Source organism: Balaenoptera physalus (genome assembly GCF_965194825.1).
Source record: "Balaenoptera physalus genome assembly, chromosome: 3".
Taxonomy (NCBI): domain Eukaryota; kingdom Metazoa; phylum Chordata; class Mammalia; order Artiodactyla; family Balaenopteridae; genus Balaenoptera; species Balaenoptera physalus.
The window spans coordinates 164,822,118-164,839,683 of record NC_138890.1 but is presented as its reverse complement, the minus strand read 5'-3'; the positions used below and the strand labels follow the sequence as shown (position 1 = coordinate 164,839,683).

At 43.1% G+C, this 17,566-nt stretch overlaps 1 protein-coding gene and 1 long non-coding RNA gene across 2 annotated transcripts in view; one reads left to right on the top strand and one right to left on the bottom strand.

The window, feature by feature from the left end:
* ANKH (ANKH inorganic pyrophosphate transport regulator) overlaps positions 1–17,566 on the bottom strand; it is a 140,265-nt gene that overhangs the window by 63,377 nt on the left and 59,322 nt on the right. The window lies entirely within an intron of this gene.
* LOC309656698 lies at positions 143–12,312 on the top strand. The gene is made up of 2 exons (XR_014261480.1): positions 143–2,472; positions 2,512–12,312. It is a non-coding gene; the product is annotated as an uncharacterized lncRNA (long non-coding RNA).

The following is a 17,566-nucleotide window of genomic DNA, read 5'->3' as shown; positions in this document are numbered from 1 at the left end:
TTAAGAATCCGCCTGCCAATGCAGGGAACATGGGTTCGAACCCTGGTCCGGGAAGTTCCCACATGCCGCGGAGCAACTGGGCCCGTGCGCCACAACTACTGAGCCTGCGCTCTAGAGCCCACGTGAGAAGCCCGCGCACCGCAACGAAGACCCAACACAGCCAAAAATAAATAAATAAGAAACGTCGTCTTATCTCCTACAATAAAACTCAGCAGGTCATGTTTCCATAGGCACTCTAGGCAGCTTATAGGGTAAATCTCACTGCAGTTTGATAAAGGTTATTAGTTTTCATTTTCATCCATACTAGCTTCATTTTGAAATATCTTCTTGTGGGGGAGATAGCTGTCCGCTAGGGTGAAAGTAATCGAAAAAACCCAACAAGCATTTTATGTTAATATCAGAAAATAATTCTGAGAAGTTCTGGTTAAAAGGTTAACGTGTTAAATTTTATTTGTAGGCTGAACCTACATAATAGCAACAGGCATTCTGGAAATGGGTCAGCCACTTTATATGGAGTAGGTGATGGTTTCTCTTTTCCTTTAAGGAAGGGGTATGTGTGTGTGTGTGTGTGTGTGTGTGTGAAATACTAGGTATCTGTTATGTATGTATCCTTCACAGCATAAAGTAAGTTCTATGCTATGAAAATAGGTATTGAAGGAAATTATTATACAATCAATGGATGCTATTCACCTGATTCTTACTGTATCTTAACTTGAAATAGATTCCTGATCTCTGTGCAGACAAACAGGAAAAGAAAATCTTTAAACCAAATACACCGTTTTTGAATAATTCTTGCTGGAGAAGATGTGGTCATAGAATATTCTGTTTTAACCATCCTCCATGAGGGACCCTCTGAGGTACTGGTGGCCTTGTTGGGATGGCATTTCCAAACTAACTTTCCCACCTGGTAGACAATAAAGTAGACTGGAGGTAGTGGGAATGGATGTCCAGGAAGAAGAACTTTATTTTAAAAATGTCCCCAGAACTTCGCCTCTGTCTTTAGGCACAGGCAACTGGCTGGGTGGGAGAGTCAGCTTTCTGTATAGTAATACATTTTTAATTAGTTAATTTACTTTTATTGAAGTATAGGTGATTTACAGCGTTGTGTTAGTTTCTGGTGTACAGCAAAGTGATTCAGTTGTACATATGTGTGTATATATATCTACTTTTTCAGATTCTTTTTCATTGTAGGTTATTACAAGGTATTGAATATAGTTCCCTGTGCTATACAGTAGAACCTTGTTGGTTATCTATTTTATATATAGTGGTGTGTATCTGCTAATCCCAAACGCCTTAGTAACCTCTCTTCCCCTGCCTTTCCCCTTTGGTAACCATGTTTGTTTTCTAAGTCTCTGAGTCTGTTTCTGTTTTGTAAGTAAGTTCATTTGTGTTATTTTTTTAGATTCCATATAGAAGTGATATCATACGGTATTTGTCTTTCTCTGTCTTACTTCACTTGGTATGATCATCTCTAGGTCCACCCATGTTGCTGCAAATGGCATTATTTCATTGTTTTTTGTGAAGCCAAGCTAGCTGACACAGGGGTATAAAAGGTCACCTCCCCTGCCTCACTGTGGGACTGATCACTCTGGTACAATTCACGCTCCAGAGCTCCCCGTGGGATCAGGTAGAAGCTAGTCTCCAGCGGAGACCACATCCTTGTTTAACTTTTCCCCACCGCCCACTGCTTCCCTCTCCCCTTCTCCGGAGAGCGCACACTCAGTAAATCACTTGCACAAGAATTTCCCAACGCAGGTTCTGCTTCCAGAATCCCCAGCTCAATACAACTTCTAATTACGTTTCTCTCAGACACAGAGAACAGTGTATGGTGTGTTCTTTTTCCTTCTCATCCTTCCCCAATCTATGACTGAAAACTGTTTACGTTTTATTGCTAAAATACGTGTTCGAACTTAAATGATAAAATTGTATATTAGCACAAGTTTTAAAACTATATAGGAGGGTCCCTAAATAATGTAGGATTAGTCTTTTTATATGTCTTGTTGGCAAAATTTTATTCTTTGCTAAAAAGACATTAGCTCTGGCTGGGGCATCAACGGCAATGCTTTCTATTTCCACCAGCTGTTCCATGATGGAGTCCTAAACCCAGCGGCACGAGAGAAGAAAGAAGGGCACAGGGAAGAACGACTCTGTCAGCAGGACTGGGTGTGAAAACTCCACTGAGCTCAGCAATTATGGTAATTTGAGGAAAGAGCACAGGGTTTAGAGCCAGGCAGACTTGACTGGATCCGCTTCTACCACTTAAGTACTGAGTGGCCTTGGCCGTGGTACTTATTCTTGCTGAAATAATGGATCTTAGATTGTCTATAAGTAGTGTACAGGGCACCACCCATGACTGGCCTAGAAAAGGCACTTGAAAGCAAGGATTTATGTCTATATTGTTTACCGCTGTACACCTAACACCTTGCTACCTTATAAACACTCAAATATTTGTTGGATGAATGAATGAATTAGGTATTTTCTAATGAATGAATTAGGTATTTTCTGAATTAGGTATTTTCTGCCAGGAATTTCAATGTTGATACTAATTTGTATGCACTTTAAGAAAATCACATTTTGATTGTAAGATGAAGATGTTATTACTTGTAAGATTTACTATTGACTTAACATTTTTATTGGCCAAATTAAATGTACATCGTGATGGGAAAACATATCCTGATTTCAAGAAGCATTAAAATGCAAGAAAAAAGAGCTTTAGAATTGAGGAGGTATGCTATATTAATATTATTAGCCTTTTTATTATTTCCATTTTCAGTACTTCCCCCAATATGTTCACTTCCTAGTTTTATGATTTTCTTTTGATACCAGAAATATTAAGTTATTACGTAGTTGATCCTTCATTTCATGGAGTTTCTTTCCATACTTTTGGACTCTGTCATTCTTACCCATCTTTAGCTAAGGTAATTTTGTCTAGTTTATAGTTTCATTTGCGCATTTAGCTTTTTACTCCTCCTGGAACTTATGCTGTGAGGTATGGCTTAAAATTAATTTTCTCATAATAGTTTACTTCTTCAACACCAGTTTGAATACAACACCCATTGCCCACTTATTTGTGATGTTTTCTTATCAGCCATTAGTTCTTATACTTCCTTCCATCACCTATTGTTTGCTTTACCTGTCTGTCTCAATTTGCTTACCCTGTTTATCTTCATAGCATGTTATATTGTATTGTCTATTTACTTGACATTATATTGTCTATTTACTTATTATTTGTCTTCCTGTCTATCTTCTCCATTTGAATGTAAGCTCCAGGGCACAAAGAGAACTTTGTCTGGTTCACACCACATCCCCAGACCTAAACATGATAGGGGATCACATGATAGGTGAACGATAAGGATGAAAGAGTGAAGTGAAATATACACGAACAGGATAAACATTTCCTGTGATGGGTACTGAAGAAATGAAATTAATGAGCTGGGGTTTCCTTGGAGGAGCTTATTCAGATGAACTAGACAAGGAAACCCCTTCAAAGAGGTGATATCTGAGCTGAGAGATGAAGAATGAACAGCTGTATAAAGAGCTGGAGGAAGGCACAGGCCTTCAGGAGGGCTTAGTGTTCTTAAGGAACAGAAAGGCAGCCAGTGAGAGTAGAGGGGAAGAGGTGAACTTGGAAGAGTAGACAATGCTGAGGTCATTCCAGGTCACAGCGAAGAACACGGTGCTTTGTTCTAAGAGCAGTGGGAAGCCAACAAATGGTCCAAGCAGAGGTGGGACAGAGGCTCCTGTTGGCTGCAGGGATGGACGTGGCCTGGAGAGGGACACGCAGAGCAGGAAACCAGGAGTTCTGTGGCAATCCAGGTCAGAGAAGGCGATGGCTTGGACTAGGGGGCGTAGGGAAGACGGAGAGAAGTAGATTGACTTGAGAGCTTTTTGGAGGTAAAATAAATGGACCTGGTGACGGACTATGTGGTGGGTGTGAGGAAAAGGGAGAAATCAAAGCTGACTGTTGACTTTTTTGGCTTGAGTCATTGGTCAAATGGTGTTGCTACTTACTGAGATGAAGGGACTGGGGGAGGGAAGGTTTGGGAGGAAAAGGCAAGACCTCCACGGGGGAGTCCCCTATTGGGTGTGAGACACCCATAGCATTCCAAACACAGAAGTCAGGTAAGATAGGTGACTACGTGAGCCTGGTGTCCAGTGGACATCTCGGCTATGGACATTTGAAGGTCGTCAGCATACAGACAGCATCTAAAGGCAGGAGACTAAACGAGATTATCTAGACAGGGTATAGATAGAAGGGAGTCTGAGATTCAGCCCTGTAGCACTCTAGAAATAAATTTAAACATTAAGTATGTGGCGAGCCTTCCATGTTACCTGAGGGTTATAAGGATGTTGTAGTTCAGCATCCGTCAGTTAGCTACTACTGTTCTGGCCACGTCACTCACGAGCCCTGCCGCATCTCTGGCCAAGACCAGGAAGAACAGCCACTGTGGCTGGGAAAGAGGAAGAGCTGTGGCCTTGAAATTCAGCTAAGAAAGTGTCTGAGATGTCTTTGGAATGAATTAGGCCTGGAGTCACAATTCTGTCCCAAGATTGTTGTAAGAACAGAGGTTCACCGGCTGTTCAGAGGCAAGTGTCTAAACATTCATGGGCTTTCCAGAGTAAAGACACTTTAAATTAGGGCCACATCTACCGAGACTCCAACTACTGTAAATATGAAGCTGACCTTCAACCCCAGCCTGGTTCTGGTCCCAGATGGCATGGCACGGGGGCCTCCTCACACTTCACATCAGCATTCTCTGTGCTGTGGGTAGTCGTCAATATGTAATGTCTGACTTCAAAACTTATCTGGCTCCAGAAGGCTTTTCTTGGGTCCTACCTGCCTTAGTAAATCCCAGTGTCTGCCAGGTTCATGGTGTTCTAATGCCTAATTTTTTCCCCCAGAAAGTCAGCAAAACTACAGGATATTAAAAAGTGAAACAAAACAAAACCCAAAAACCAAAAAACCACAGCCTCCAGGGAAATGGCTAACAAATCCCATGTGATCTCCCTGGTATGAACTGTCTTAGATCTTTAAACCCTAAAAGGGATCCTGACATTTTAAACTTGGGCTCTAGAGACCAGAAACATCTCTAACTGCCGACTGAGCGTCTTTAAACCAAGGGTCACCACCCCACCCCAGGCCTGCCAATCATTTCACACCAGTGTTAACAGCGAGTGTTCCTTAACAGCTGGGCGCTGGGTGGAGTGTTGTACCTCCTCCCCTCCCCCGGCCCCCGGGAGCGGGTCCAGGAGGTGATACCCTGTCCCTGAGAGTAGGTCTGGTGTCCAGGCGGCACAGTTGATCTCCTGTCCGGGAGATCTGTGAGGGTCTCTCTGTTCCTCCCCCTCTAGCTACTCTAAACTTCATTAAACTTGTCACCCTCTTGACTCCCCCATCTTCTCCCTCCTCCTGCCTGTCCTTCCTTACTCTACCCTACATTTCATAGTCGTCACCTTAACCTCACCCTTGTCAATACCCACAACTCACTGTCCGCAAATCTCTGACCTTGGATTCATCTCATTATTTACCTATTCCACTCTTATCTAGATTTGCAGACTTCTACTTGGGCTTTGGGAGCGGCTGGAATCAAATGTACAACACAGGGTGCTGCCACTACACACTCATTGTCTCCATCCTCAACCGGGCTGTTCACTGCTCAGTTATCTGTCCATCTTTCCCACCCCTGCTCTCTGTATTCCTGGGCTGCCTCGGTTCCTCTTTCTCAGCAGATAAACTCACCTCTTACTTCATCTGCAAGATGGAATCCATCAGGTAGAAACTAAATTTCTTGTTGCTTCTCTCCCTAAAACGATCCTCAACAAAACACATCTGCCCCAAACCCTTCTTCACCTCCTCTCTCTTGTTATGATGGAAAGGCCAGTCTGACCAGGGTGAGTCTAGGGCCATCCCCCTGGGTCTCTGCATTTCTGCCTCTCTGACCTTGGCAGGAGCCGCCGTCTTCCTCTCCCGCTTGTCTGATCTTAGCTACTTGACGGACTCTTTCCCATCCTCATTCTCACATGCTTAAGTCTCTTCCATGTGAAAAATAAACCTTCTCTTGCCTCCTCTCTTCCTCTGGGTACCGCCCTCTTTCTCACCTCCCTTTCACAGATAACTTCTATAAAGTGTTACCTGTGCTCCTTATTCCCACTTTTGTTCTTCCCATTTACTCCTCAGCCTGTTGGAATAGCAGCTCCCAAAGTGCAGGAACCCCGTCTGTAGCCCCAGAACTACAGCTCTAGCACGCTCTGGTCACATGACAGGGAGTCGGCACATAATGCTGTGTTGAGTGCACCCACTGGGTGCTGGCTTCTCTGTCCGCGGCCCTCACACATGCTCTTCCTGCTAAACCAATCGGGCACTTGCTGTCGTCGTCTTTCTGACCCCTGGGAGGATCTACCCTGTTGGCCGCTCCCTCTGTGAAACGCTGTCTCCTCCTTGGCTTCAGTGATGCTGAAGTTTCTAGGCTCTCCTCCAGGCTCTTCTGCTCCAGCTCTTTCTCCGTGATGCCTCCTCTTTCTTTGTCTCAAATCTCGGTGTTCCCAGGGTTCTGCCTGGGGCCCTCGCCTCCCGTCCCTCTCCACTCTGGCTCAGCAATCCCTCCCCCTCCCACAGCTTCAATTACTGCCTGTCTGCTCAGGAGTCTCTGACCCATCTCTCCAGATTTCTCAGGCTTCTCTTAAGCTCCAGACCCACCCATCTCCATCTGAGTGCCCCTGTGGCACCTCACACTGCACATTTCCAAAACTGGGTTCACCATCTACTAGACTACCTGGGTTCCCACAGACCCAGCCTTCCTCTTGGGTTCCCTCTGAATGAATGCATCCCACCCAGAAGCCTGAGGATCTCCCTGGATCCCTCTCAGGCCTCGTACGCACAGATGTCCTGGTCCCAAACATACTCTTTCCCTAGTCACTGTTTTTTGTTTTCTTAAAATAAATTTTATTTATTTATTTATTTATTTTTGGCTGTGTTGGGTCTTTGTTGCTGCGTGCGGGTTTTCTCTAGTTGCAGTGAGCAGGGGCTACTCTTCGTTGAGGTGGACGGGCTTCTCGTGGTGGCTTCTCTTGTTGTGTCTCATGGGCTCTAGAGCGCAGGCTCAGTAGTTGTGGCGCACGGGCTTAGTTGCTCCGTGGCATGTGGGCTCTTCCCAGACCAGGGCTCGAACCCGTGTCTCCTGCATTGACAGGCGGATTCTTAACCACTACGCCACCAGGGAAGTCCACCTAGTCACTCTTATTCTGTCCAGTTCTCTCCAGCCCCACCACCATGCCTTGGGTCAGGTCACTCGTGGTCTTCTTGTCTCCAAGCCCTCCTTCCCTCCACACTATGGTCAGATCACAAAAATCCAAATTCCTACAAGGGTATCCGAGGTGCTTCAGGGCTGCATCCTGTTCACAGACCGTGGGCCCCATAGATGTTGCTCTAAGTGTCTGTGACAGTGTCTGGCACATGGGTAGATGGCATCCAATAAGTATTTGTTCAATGAGTGACCACTCACAAAGGCCACTCACGATCTGACCTTGCTTGTCTGTCTGGTCTCTACGCTTGCCCTTGCACTATGTTTTACGAGGCTTAAACTGTTTGTAGTTTTCTAGATACGCCATGCTCCCTTTCGGCTAAAGGTCTCTGCTCAAGCTCTTTTCTCTACATAGAATTGCCTCTACCCCGTCCCCACTCCCACTCACCTGGTAAACTCATAATCAGTTCAGTTCCCAGGAATCACATTTCTGCGAAGCCGTCCCCTAGGCCTAGTCTCCTCTGTGCTCCCTGGCACCCTATACCCCGGGTCCCAATGCTGCACTCATTGGGCTGTACTGTGGTTGCCTGGTTACCAGACTGCCCTTCTTGCCAGATTACTTTGAGGCAGGGTTTGGGCTTATTTGTCACCAGCTTTCCTACATCTACTCAGCACAATGCCTGACACATAGTTAAAATTCAATATGTGAATGAAAAAATGTGCTAACTAACATCCAGCTGATATATCTGGACCTTCATAAAAATCTTCCAACTGCAGGTTTGGTTCTTCTGGGTAAATAAACCCATTTTTGGTAGAATCTATATATTTAAAATATGCAAAGAGATGGCAGTAGCACTATACACCTTCCTGTACCTCTGATATTTTCTCATGAGATAGACAGGGATATCCACTGCTATTTCTACTATGTCACATGGGCACCCAGTAAGAACTGGGTAAAGGTGATTCCTTAACTGCAGACACACAGACATAGACAGGATGCAACAGGCGGACGCATGATTAGCCTCTTAAGTATAAAGCTTAAGCAAAGATTTTTTTCCGACTCTTTTTTTTCATGTCCTTTGGATGTCAACTGGCATATAGGACAAGCTGTTCCCCGATGAAGTCAAATCCTATAACAGAAGTCAGCTGCCGTGAAAAGAAAATCAGAAGTTTAGATTCAAAGGAGAACCTTCTCGGAGAAGCTGAGAGAATCCTGCTAAGAGCTAAGTGTGCCCTGACAGGTAACCAGGGTGATAGTCTCCAAATGTGAAAGGATGGGTGCCTGTAAGGGCAACAAGGCTTGGAGAGAGACGGTCACACAGTTCAGGAAGTGCCCAGGGCGGTTGGAGTCGGATCCTGTAACTGACATTCATGGCCATACGGTAAAAAAATGATCACACTGCTCATATAGAAATGGCTCTTCAAATTCTTCCACAAAAAGGTGCTGAGTGGACACAAATGAACATATCTACGAAACAGAAACAGACTCATAGACGTAGAGAACAGACTTGTGGTTGCCAAGGGGGAGGGGGCATGGGGGAGGGATGGACTGAGTTTGGGATTAACAGATGCAAACTATTACACACAGAATGGATAAGCAACAAGGTCCTACTGTGTAGCACAGGGAACTATATTCAATATCCTGAGATAAACCATAATGGAAAAGAAAATAAAAAAGAATGTACATATGTGTATAACTGATTCATTTTGCTGTACAGCAGAAATTAACACAGCATTGTAAATCAACTATACTTCAATTAAAAAAAACCATATTGCTGTCAGAAAAAGGTGTTGAGTTGGAAACCGGTATTGTTCCCTAAAATAGCAGTGAGATTATTATATGAAAGGCTGAAAGTCCCCTTATTTTACTTTTAGTAAGATGAATACTTCCTTCACTTGCCTCATCCTGGATGAGAAAAACCAATGGGACACAGGGCTGGGTAATCTTCTGTCTTTAATAAAAGACCACTCCTCTGTCTACAGCTTCAACGCTCCCGTTACACCTTCTATGACATGAAGCAAACTCAACCATTACTGTGGCAAAAGAATACAGTTTAAAAATCTTTCTCAAACCCAAGGTCCTCAGAAAATTTGCATTTGTGGAAGTGTGGAAAATTCAGAAGTACACGTGGAGGCAAAGCTACCTGTGGGAACAGCGTCTTCCAATGACAGATAATCAGCAACCTTTGGATTTCAATTCCCTCACAGAGTCTGGGTTCCTATAATTTTCCACTGTTATTGTTCTGTTCGTCTGTATTTTAAAAAGTGGTTTGGGTTAAATTAGATCATTTGTCTTCCCGGTAGTTTTCTAGCCATGTTTTATTTTCTCAAGGATCTATACCCCTCTAAAGGAGACACCTCGCTCTGTCTAGCTGGAGCTCTGGCCAAGAACTTGACACCCACACATGAGGTTGTGGTTTACAGGGAGTGGCAGTAAAATGAAGCCTGGTCTCTTTGGTCGTCAGAGTCATTGCTCTGTGCAGTGCTATCAATATTTAGTGCTTCCTGGAAACTCAGAGACAACACAAGGCAAGTCCAAAATATACCACTGGTTTTCTCTGTCACTTCTCACACCTCGACAGGAGTTTCTACACAGAACAAACAACCAAACATGTACCACATTTGGCTAACTCAGTTTTCTCCTGTTGGTTTCTTTCATACTTCAGGGAAAACAAAAAGCATTTTACGCCTGATTTATTAATCTAGAAATGTGTTAGTTCGTTCAAGGATATACTTTAGTGTCATAGGACACTCCTCAGATCCTCTTGACCTTTCATTTAAACATGAAGCTTATATACCTAAATTTAACTGTAATTCAAGACGGTAGGAGGCTTGACAAGGAAGAAATATTACTATGAAAACTCCAGTGTACTTTAAAAAAACCAAAGCTTCCCATGTCATTTAAGATTCCTTACTTATTTCTCACCTTGATCTCACATCTTTACTGTTGTGAAAATTTCCATTTCCTACTAATTTTTTAATACTTATAAGGTTCTACGGTCCCCAAATGATGCTATCTCTTGGTTAGTATCTTAAGACTATGTCTATTCCACTGTAGAACCGAGTTTAAAATGCTTCTTTATTAACAAAACAAAACTAAACTAAACAGCTCACACAACAACTCCATAAATAACAGTCTGGAATAGATTGACTCTGGGATCGGGGGAGTCTTTTTACTAACTTTCTGTGCTTTCTCTCTGCCTACATACTTATGCACCCTGCTTACGTACATACGCTCTCCATGATTAGGAGTAGATTCTTTTTCTTGATTTCTCTAGCACCTTAAATTTGGTTGTAGATCTCTGAGCAAGCAGCTCCGAGGCTCTGTTCCTTTTTCTGACTCAACTGCAACATTCTGAAATGTCATCTATGAACTTCTATTGACATTTACAAATGCATTTATTCTAAGAGAAGAAGAAGCAAATGCCTATTTGCATTTGGAGCTTATGAAACCCAATGACCACCATAATAATGACAATGAAACTATCCCGGCTAACATTTCCGGAGTGCTTGCTCTCTGACGGACACTGTTCTGAGATCTTTACATCTCCCGACCACTCTGTGAGGGATGTACTATTATTTCCCAGCTTACTGGTGAGAACACTGGTACACGGACAGGCTAAGCCACTTGTTCAGGGCGACACAGAGCTGGGAGAAGAATCCAGAACATCTTGACCTCTGGGCTTGAGATCCTAACCATCACTCTATTATCCTGAACCAAGCCCTCTTTCCACTTTGAATTAGATATCGCAGTTGGGGCCAAATGCTTACTTTAAACAGAGAGGATTAGCTGAGCAGAACAAAGAGAACTTTTGGATAAAGATGGATTTTTATGGAAAATTCCAAAGACCCTGAAGCAAAGATTATTTTTTAAACTATAATGTGTAGCAAGCACTACAAGCGTAAATGTGGAGAATGAACGGAGTGAGGCTGAAGTCATCAAATACCTGAGCTGTGCCAAGAAAATGAGGATAAAGGAAATCAGGTCACTAATGCTCTGGCATCAGCACCACACAGCATGGTGAAGGGTACAGACGAAACCTGGGAACACAGCACCACGTGGGCTGTCTTCCCAAGCTCATGCACCAGTTCCCCATCACGAGGGTGGTAGAAATGCTAAGAGGCTCTCCACGGTGGCCTTCTGGAGACGTGGACAAGAATGTTTATGAGCTTCTTTTCTACATGGGATAATGCACCATCCCAGTATCTTTAACTTGTGCAAATTTTTTACTTGCTTCTCAACTGTGGGATTCATTTATTTCTGCTTGGGGTTCAGCTATGACTCACTGCTGGTATTTATATAACCGGGCACATGTCAAGTTTTGTGAAAGATTTCTAAGGGCCTGGGCCTTTTGATCTGATTGTTTTTAGGAGGCTAGTGAGAGTCAAAATTAGTCATTAAACAGGTTAGTCCATCCAGCCCATGGATGTTCCAAACCAGTGTTGCACACACACGCACACACATGCACAGACACGTACACATGCTGAGAGAGGAACCCCGACAAAATTCAAATGGACCATATTCAATGTGACAAAGCTGTCCTCAGTGGTTGCTGTGCTGTGTGCAAGTAGGTTTGTCATGACCTCCCCATGACCCCATTGCTATTACTGGTCTAAATTACTGATCCGACTTAAGAGATTCTAGGTAAAGTAAAATCATCTCACTGAATAAACTGTTTAGAACACAAAACAAGAAAGGACAAAGAATGTCACTGTAGCACAAGCAAATCGGGAAAGTCCAATGGTGTCAATAGTAGTAGGAAGGATTTAAGAATTATATATCCTGGGCTTCTCTGGTGGCGCAGTGGTTGAGAATCCGCCTGCCAATGCAGGGGACACGGGTTCGAGCCCTGGTCTGGGAAGATCCCACATGCCGCGGAGCAACTGGGCCCGTGAGCCACAACTACTGAGCCTGCGCATCTGGAGCCTGTGCTCCGCAACAAGAGAGGCCGCGATAGTGAGAGGCCCGCGCACCGCGATGAAGAGTGCCCCCGCTTGCCGCAACTAGAAAAAGCCCTCGCACAGAAACGAAGACCCAACACAGCCAAAAATAAATAAATAAATAAATAAACCCAAAGTTAAAAAAAAAAAGAACTAACATGAGACAAGATGGTGGATGTATTAAAAAAAAAAAAAAAAAGAAACAAGTGAAATGAACTTTAAAAAAAAAAAAAGAATTCTATATCCTGAACTTACTTTGTCTTTACAACTATAATCATGCTTTGTGCCAAATATTTTTCACCAAGAAAAGTGATATGATCACTTCAAAGCACTGAAGTGCTTTTGAAAATTTCTAGAGTAAAGAGAGAATGAATACATTTTTGTCACCTGCTATTTCATGTATATAATAATGAGCCAGTAAACACACATGCTGAACTTCATTCTGTAAATCCAGATTTACTGTAATTCAGATTTTGGAGCTCTGAAAATCAGGGTAGCCTGAAGCGCTGTCTTGCTCCAGCCCTTTGGCCTACACGAACGAGGGGGTGAAGGTGACCCGGTGAAAGGAGACATCTGCGCCCCTGTCCACTTGGCCCCTGGAGCCCCAAAGGACGCTGCAGCCATAGACGCATATTTGTTGAGGGCGTAAACAATTCATTCAAGAGATCGGATTTGTGGATCACATGAAGGATACCAACCTCTTACATATGCAGCACGGCAGAGCCTTGGATGTACCTTCACGCGCTATCTTATTGGCTGTATCTAACAACGCTACAACAACAGGGTAGGTGCTGAAAATTCCCGTTTTGTAAAAAAGGAAACAAGGTTCAAGGAGATTCCGTGAGTTGCCCAAGGTTTTTGGTTAAGATGTGGTGTAGCGCAAACCAGAAGCCTGGGAGACCGTTGGGCTGGTGCTCTTCCCTCCTTCAACACTAGACTGAAGACGGTGGCTGGAGGGGTGGCGCTGGGATCAACATCCCCCCACTGTCAACAAGGCAGGGGGAGGGGCGTGCATGTCCTCACACAGAAATGTCCTTACCCATCCAGACGGTTATTATTAGAGATAATTATTGCTAAAGGAAATTGTTACTTTTACCTGATGGCAATGGAGTTTGGGGAATTGGAGAGCCCTTATAAGAAAGGTAGTAACGTTAGGCTGGGTTAAAACTTCCTTGAGGTCTTTCCCTTTGAAAGGAGTCAAGGGCAGGCTCCTGGCTTTGAGTGACGCTGCCGTTGGTGGCACAGCGTGGCCTGGTCAGCCTCGACCCTGCAGTCTGGGCAAAGAGGTCCTACAGGATGAGCAGTGGGGAATGCTCCTTGGACCCAAGCTTCCCGTGAGCACCTGAGAAGGGCTTCTGTTATAGTAGTACACAGCTCCATTCAAGGCCCCAGTGATTCCAAACGGTAAGGTGGTGTCCCGGCCGACAGTGGGACAGGAGCTTGGGTACAACCTGGGTCCAGACAGGCCTACTGGTCACATTCAGGGCTCCTTCTGTGCCTCCAGGATACAGTCGACAGCTAGTGTATCTCTCCTGGTACAAACTAAGAACGCACAGTGAAGCTTCCCCGAAATACCCACCGCCCACATGCGGTTATTTAAGCCTTTTCAAGTCCTGTGACATTTCCACAGACTCAAGACCCCACAGGAAAAAGGACTGATACGTAGTACCAGCCCTAAGTCTTACCAGTTGACATTGCCATTATTTTAAAGCATCATTTAAGAAAATATTAATATAAATGGGTAGGAAGCCCACGCCCTAGTAAAACTCCTTATCGTATGTTTGTTATTTATGAGTAATGTGCTGAGGAAACAAAGAAAAGCCAATTTTTCTTTGTTTCTGATGGCACAGCCTGTCTTATTAGACTAATAAACTGCCTCACTCCCATTATAAAAGAGAGATAACTGCACAATTCTTGGGAATAAATTCAACAAGGAGTATGGTTCTTAAATAAAAAAAACCATAGAATTTTCTGGAAGTTCATAAGACGGAAAGAAAAAGGCAAGCTATGTTCCTTGAGGAGAAGACAGTGTTATGAATATAACAGAGATCTTTCTGAATTCACCTGTAAGCTTAATGGAGCTTCAGTAAAAATTCCAGCAATGTGGGTGTTCATTTGCACCTGGGTAAAGTGATTTTCAACTTTGTATGAGAGGATAACCAAGAAACTATGATAAAGAAGTCTAGTGAAGGGGAGCTTCGTTCACCGGGTACTGAAGTCCCCAAGAACAGGCGACTCACAGAAGGAAAAGTACCAATGAAACGTACACACCTGAAAAGATGCTCTACTCTGACAGTAAAGCAGTTAGGGAAGTAAAAATGGAAACAAGACTGCCATCAGATTAAACACGAAAACGACGGGTAAAATCCAGGGCTGGTGAAGATACGGCAGAAAAGGAAATTTCATACAGTATTGGCTGGAGTGTAAACGGTTATAGTCTTGTGGCAAAGGAATATGTCAAAAAGTGTTAAAATTTAAAGTGTACCAACTCCTTGATCCAGCAATGCCCCTTTAGTATCTATCCAAACAAAATAAAGCCCTAATACGTGATGCCACCCATACAAAGGCGTTCATTAAAGCATTCTTTGAAATGGCAGACAGTTGACAACAATCTGTCTGCCAATATGGGAAAGGCTGAGTAATTATGGTTATTATTTGGCGCATGCACGGTCCATGCACATAGGGGCATGCTGACCAGCAATCACAGCGCATGAGGTGCAACTAAACGTATCCAACTAGAAAGAAGCCCGTGCTACAGTGCTAAGTAGAAGAAGGTTGCACCATAAGCAATACAGTATATTCTCACTCCATTAAAAAAAGAAAAAAGACACTCAAAATGTGTAAGTATATGGGTATGAGCAGAGAGAAGGTTGGAGAGTGACATATACCATACTCTTAATACTGGTTATTTTAGGAGAGGTGGGATGAAGGGGGGCAGGAAGAGGAAAATCAGCAACTTTACACTCATATCGGTATGGTTTTACTTATGACAAAGAACACATGTTACTTTCATAGTTTAAAACAACAACAAAAAAAGAATACACACGAAAGAGATGAAATGTCTAATTCTTAGGGGCAAAGCCAGAGGACCGCCCCACAAAGCAAAGGGTGATAGGTTATTGGCGTGCTTTTTGTGATCACCTGGCATGACGCCACTTAGAAGGAATCCTCCATTCATCTCGCTTGAAAAACGTCCTGATTTCCGACAGTTTAAACACAAGGCTGAATTCTAGAAGCCGTGTGCTGTCCAAAAGACAGTTGCAAGTCTCCAAAATCGAGACCTCTGAGCGTGAGAAAAGAGGAACCTTCTCTCGTTTAACTCACCCTCCTGCTGCCACTTGTTTAAGCCCTTTGTTACCTACTTCTGCCTTTTGTGACTTTAACACCTAAGTCATGATATACTTATGAATAAGTAACACAACAATTATAACACAGTCTGACTATAGCAGAAGGGCATTTAATCCAGTCTGCAGGGGCAGAGAAGGCTTCTTGGAGTTCTGTGAACTTAACGGGACAATCAGTGCTCTCCTTGGGAAGACTCCAACCTCTGAATTTCCTTGCTGTGCTAGCTCTTAATCCTAGCTGAAATGCCAGCATCTGCCCATCCTCTGAGCTCGAGGTTAAGCCTTTCTTTCCCCAGGAACCCCTCTCTAACCAGTTTCAGCCACATGATCGCTCCTGTCATGGGAATTATTGTCATCATTTCTTCATTCATGGAACAATTTCATTCATTCACATATACTTAATGAGTATAGAATATCTGCCTGGAACTGTGCCCTTTATTGACCAATAAACATGACACGATGGTCAGACTGTTAACCTTTTATGGCCACCATGTCACGCACACTGATCAACAAAGAGCACAGGGCCAGGCAAATATGCTGTACTCATTAAGTGTATTTGAATATTTCTTTATATTCACCACAAACCTTAGAATTAAGGGCTTGTATGAATCGTTAATTAGTGAAAGACTGTCCTGAGGATTAGGGCAGTTTTGTATGACAAGGAGGAGGACAGACTCAAGGAGCTGAAGATGGAAAAAGCAGTGGGGAGGAGAGGGACAATATAAAGGCTGAGAGAGTACACATAGGAGGATTATTGCCGCAACCAGTGCTAAGACACAAACACAGCAGTCCAGCTGTAAAAGCAGTACAGATAGGGTGATAAGTCTAATTGCTCAGAATGAGTGGAAAAGGGAACTTTACAACACAGGTGTATGGAAGGAGCCCTACATAGCCGTGCAAAAGGAAATGTGTAAAAAAGGTCTACTCTTTGGGTATAACTACATCTAAACTCATTCGGCATTACATATAACAGCATTTATAGAAGAATTTAAGAATCATTCCAACCTCAATGTTAGCATTGTTTTACCCAGTCTCACTCTGGAGCTTCCTTGTGGCTTAAATGCATGTTTTTGAAACCAACTTTAATATATCCCCACTCTACATTTAGGTCCACTTCAATTACTCTAAACTCGTGTGGCCCAGAGTGTTGGTGACAAAAATGCTAAGCTCCTTTGCTAGAAATTCTTTGAAGTGCTCAGGATTTTGGCTTGATAACCTCTGCTTAACACTTAGGAATAAAGCAAAGTAAACTTTTCTTCCTATTTCACTGAGAGTAAAAGGGAATTTCCCAAGGCTGTCTCTTAAGTGAAGATTTTTTTTAATGGCACATTAAGGATAAAACCAATGGTAATTCTGGATTTTGAGTAGTAAATAGGTTTTCTCATTGCATAAAATAACTCTGACAGTATATCTGAATCTGTTCTAAAGAAAGCTTTATAATCCCTTTCAGTTGCTCAATATAGAATATGATGCTTCCTCACAAGATAAAATGCGTTAAGATTTCTCCCTTGGTGTTACTAAAAGACCATTTCTACAGAATGAAAGCAAGCTCTTTCTCTATACCTACTTCTATGTGAAGATGAAAGGACACTAAATAGATAAAATATGACATAAACTATTATATCACCTCATTTCTAATGCACATATGAAAGTAAGACTAGTCCCATAGGACCATACCACATGTTTTCTTGGCTGATGCAAAAATTGAAGAATTCAAAGAGAAAAACAGTGATCAGGGAAAAACAGGAAGTTCCAACTTTGAAAAACACTCAATCCACCTTCTCTGCAAACCACAAAAAGATTAGGCAAACCAAGTATTTGTTGACATTGGCTGTACATTTTGAAAGGGAATAGAACCTTAAAATATACCTGGAATGAGACTCAAATCCCATTTTCACTGGTTCTCTTTCTTTCTTTTTGGAAAATGTATTTTAAAGGAACTGCTAGGTAGAAATCTAAACTTACATATTCATCCCTGTAGAGATTAACAGCTTTGTATGAAGCTCTGACTGTTTTCAAGTGCTCTCCTAAGTGAGTATA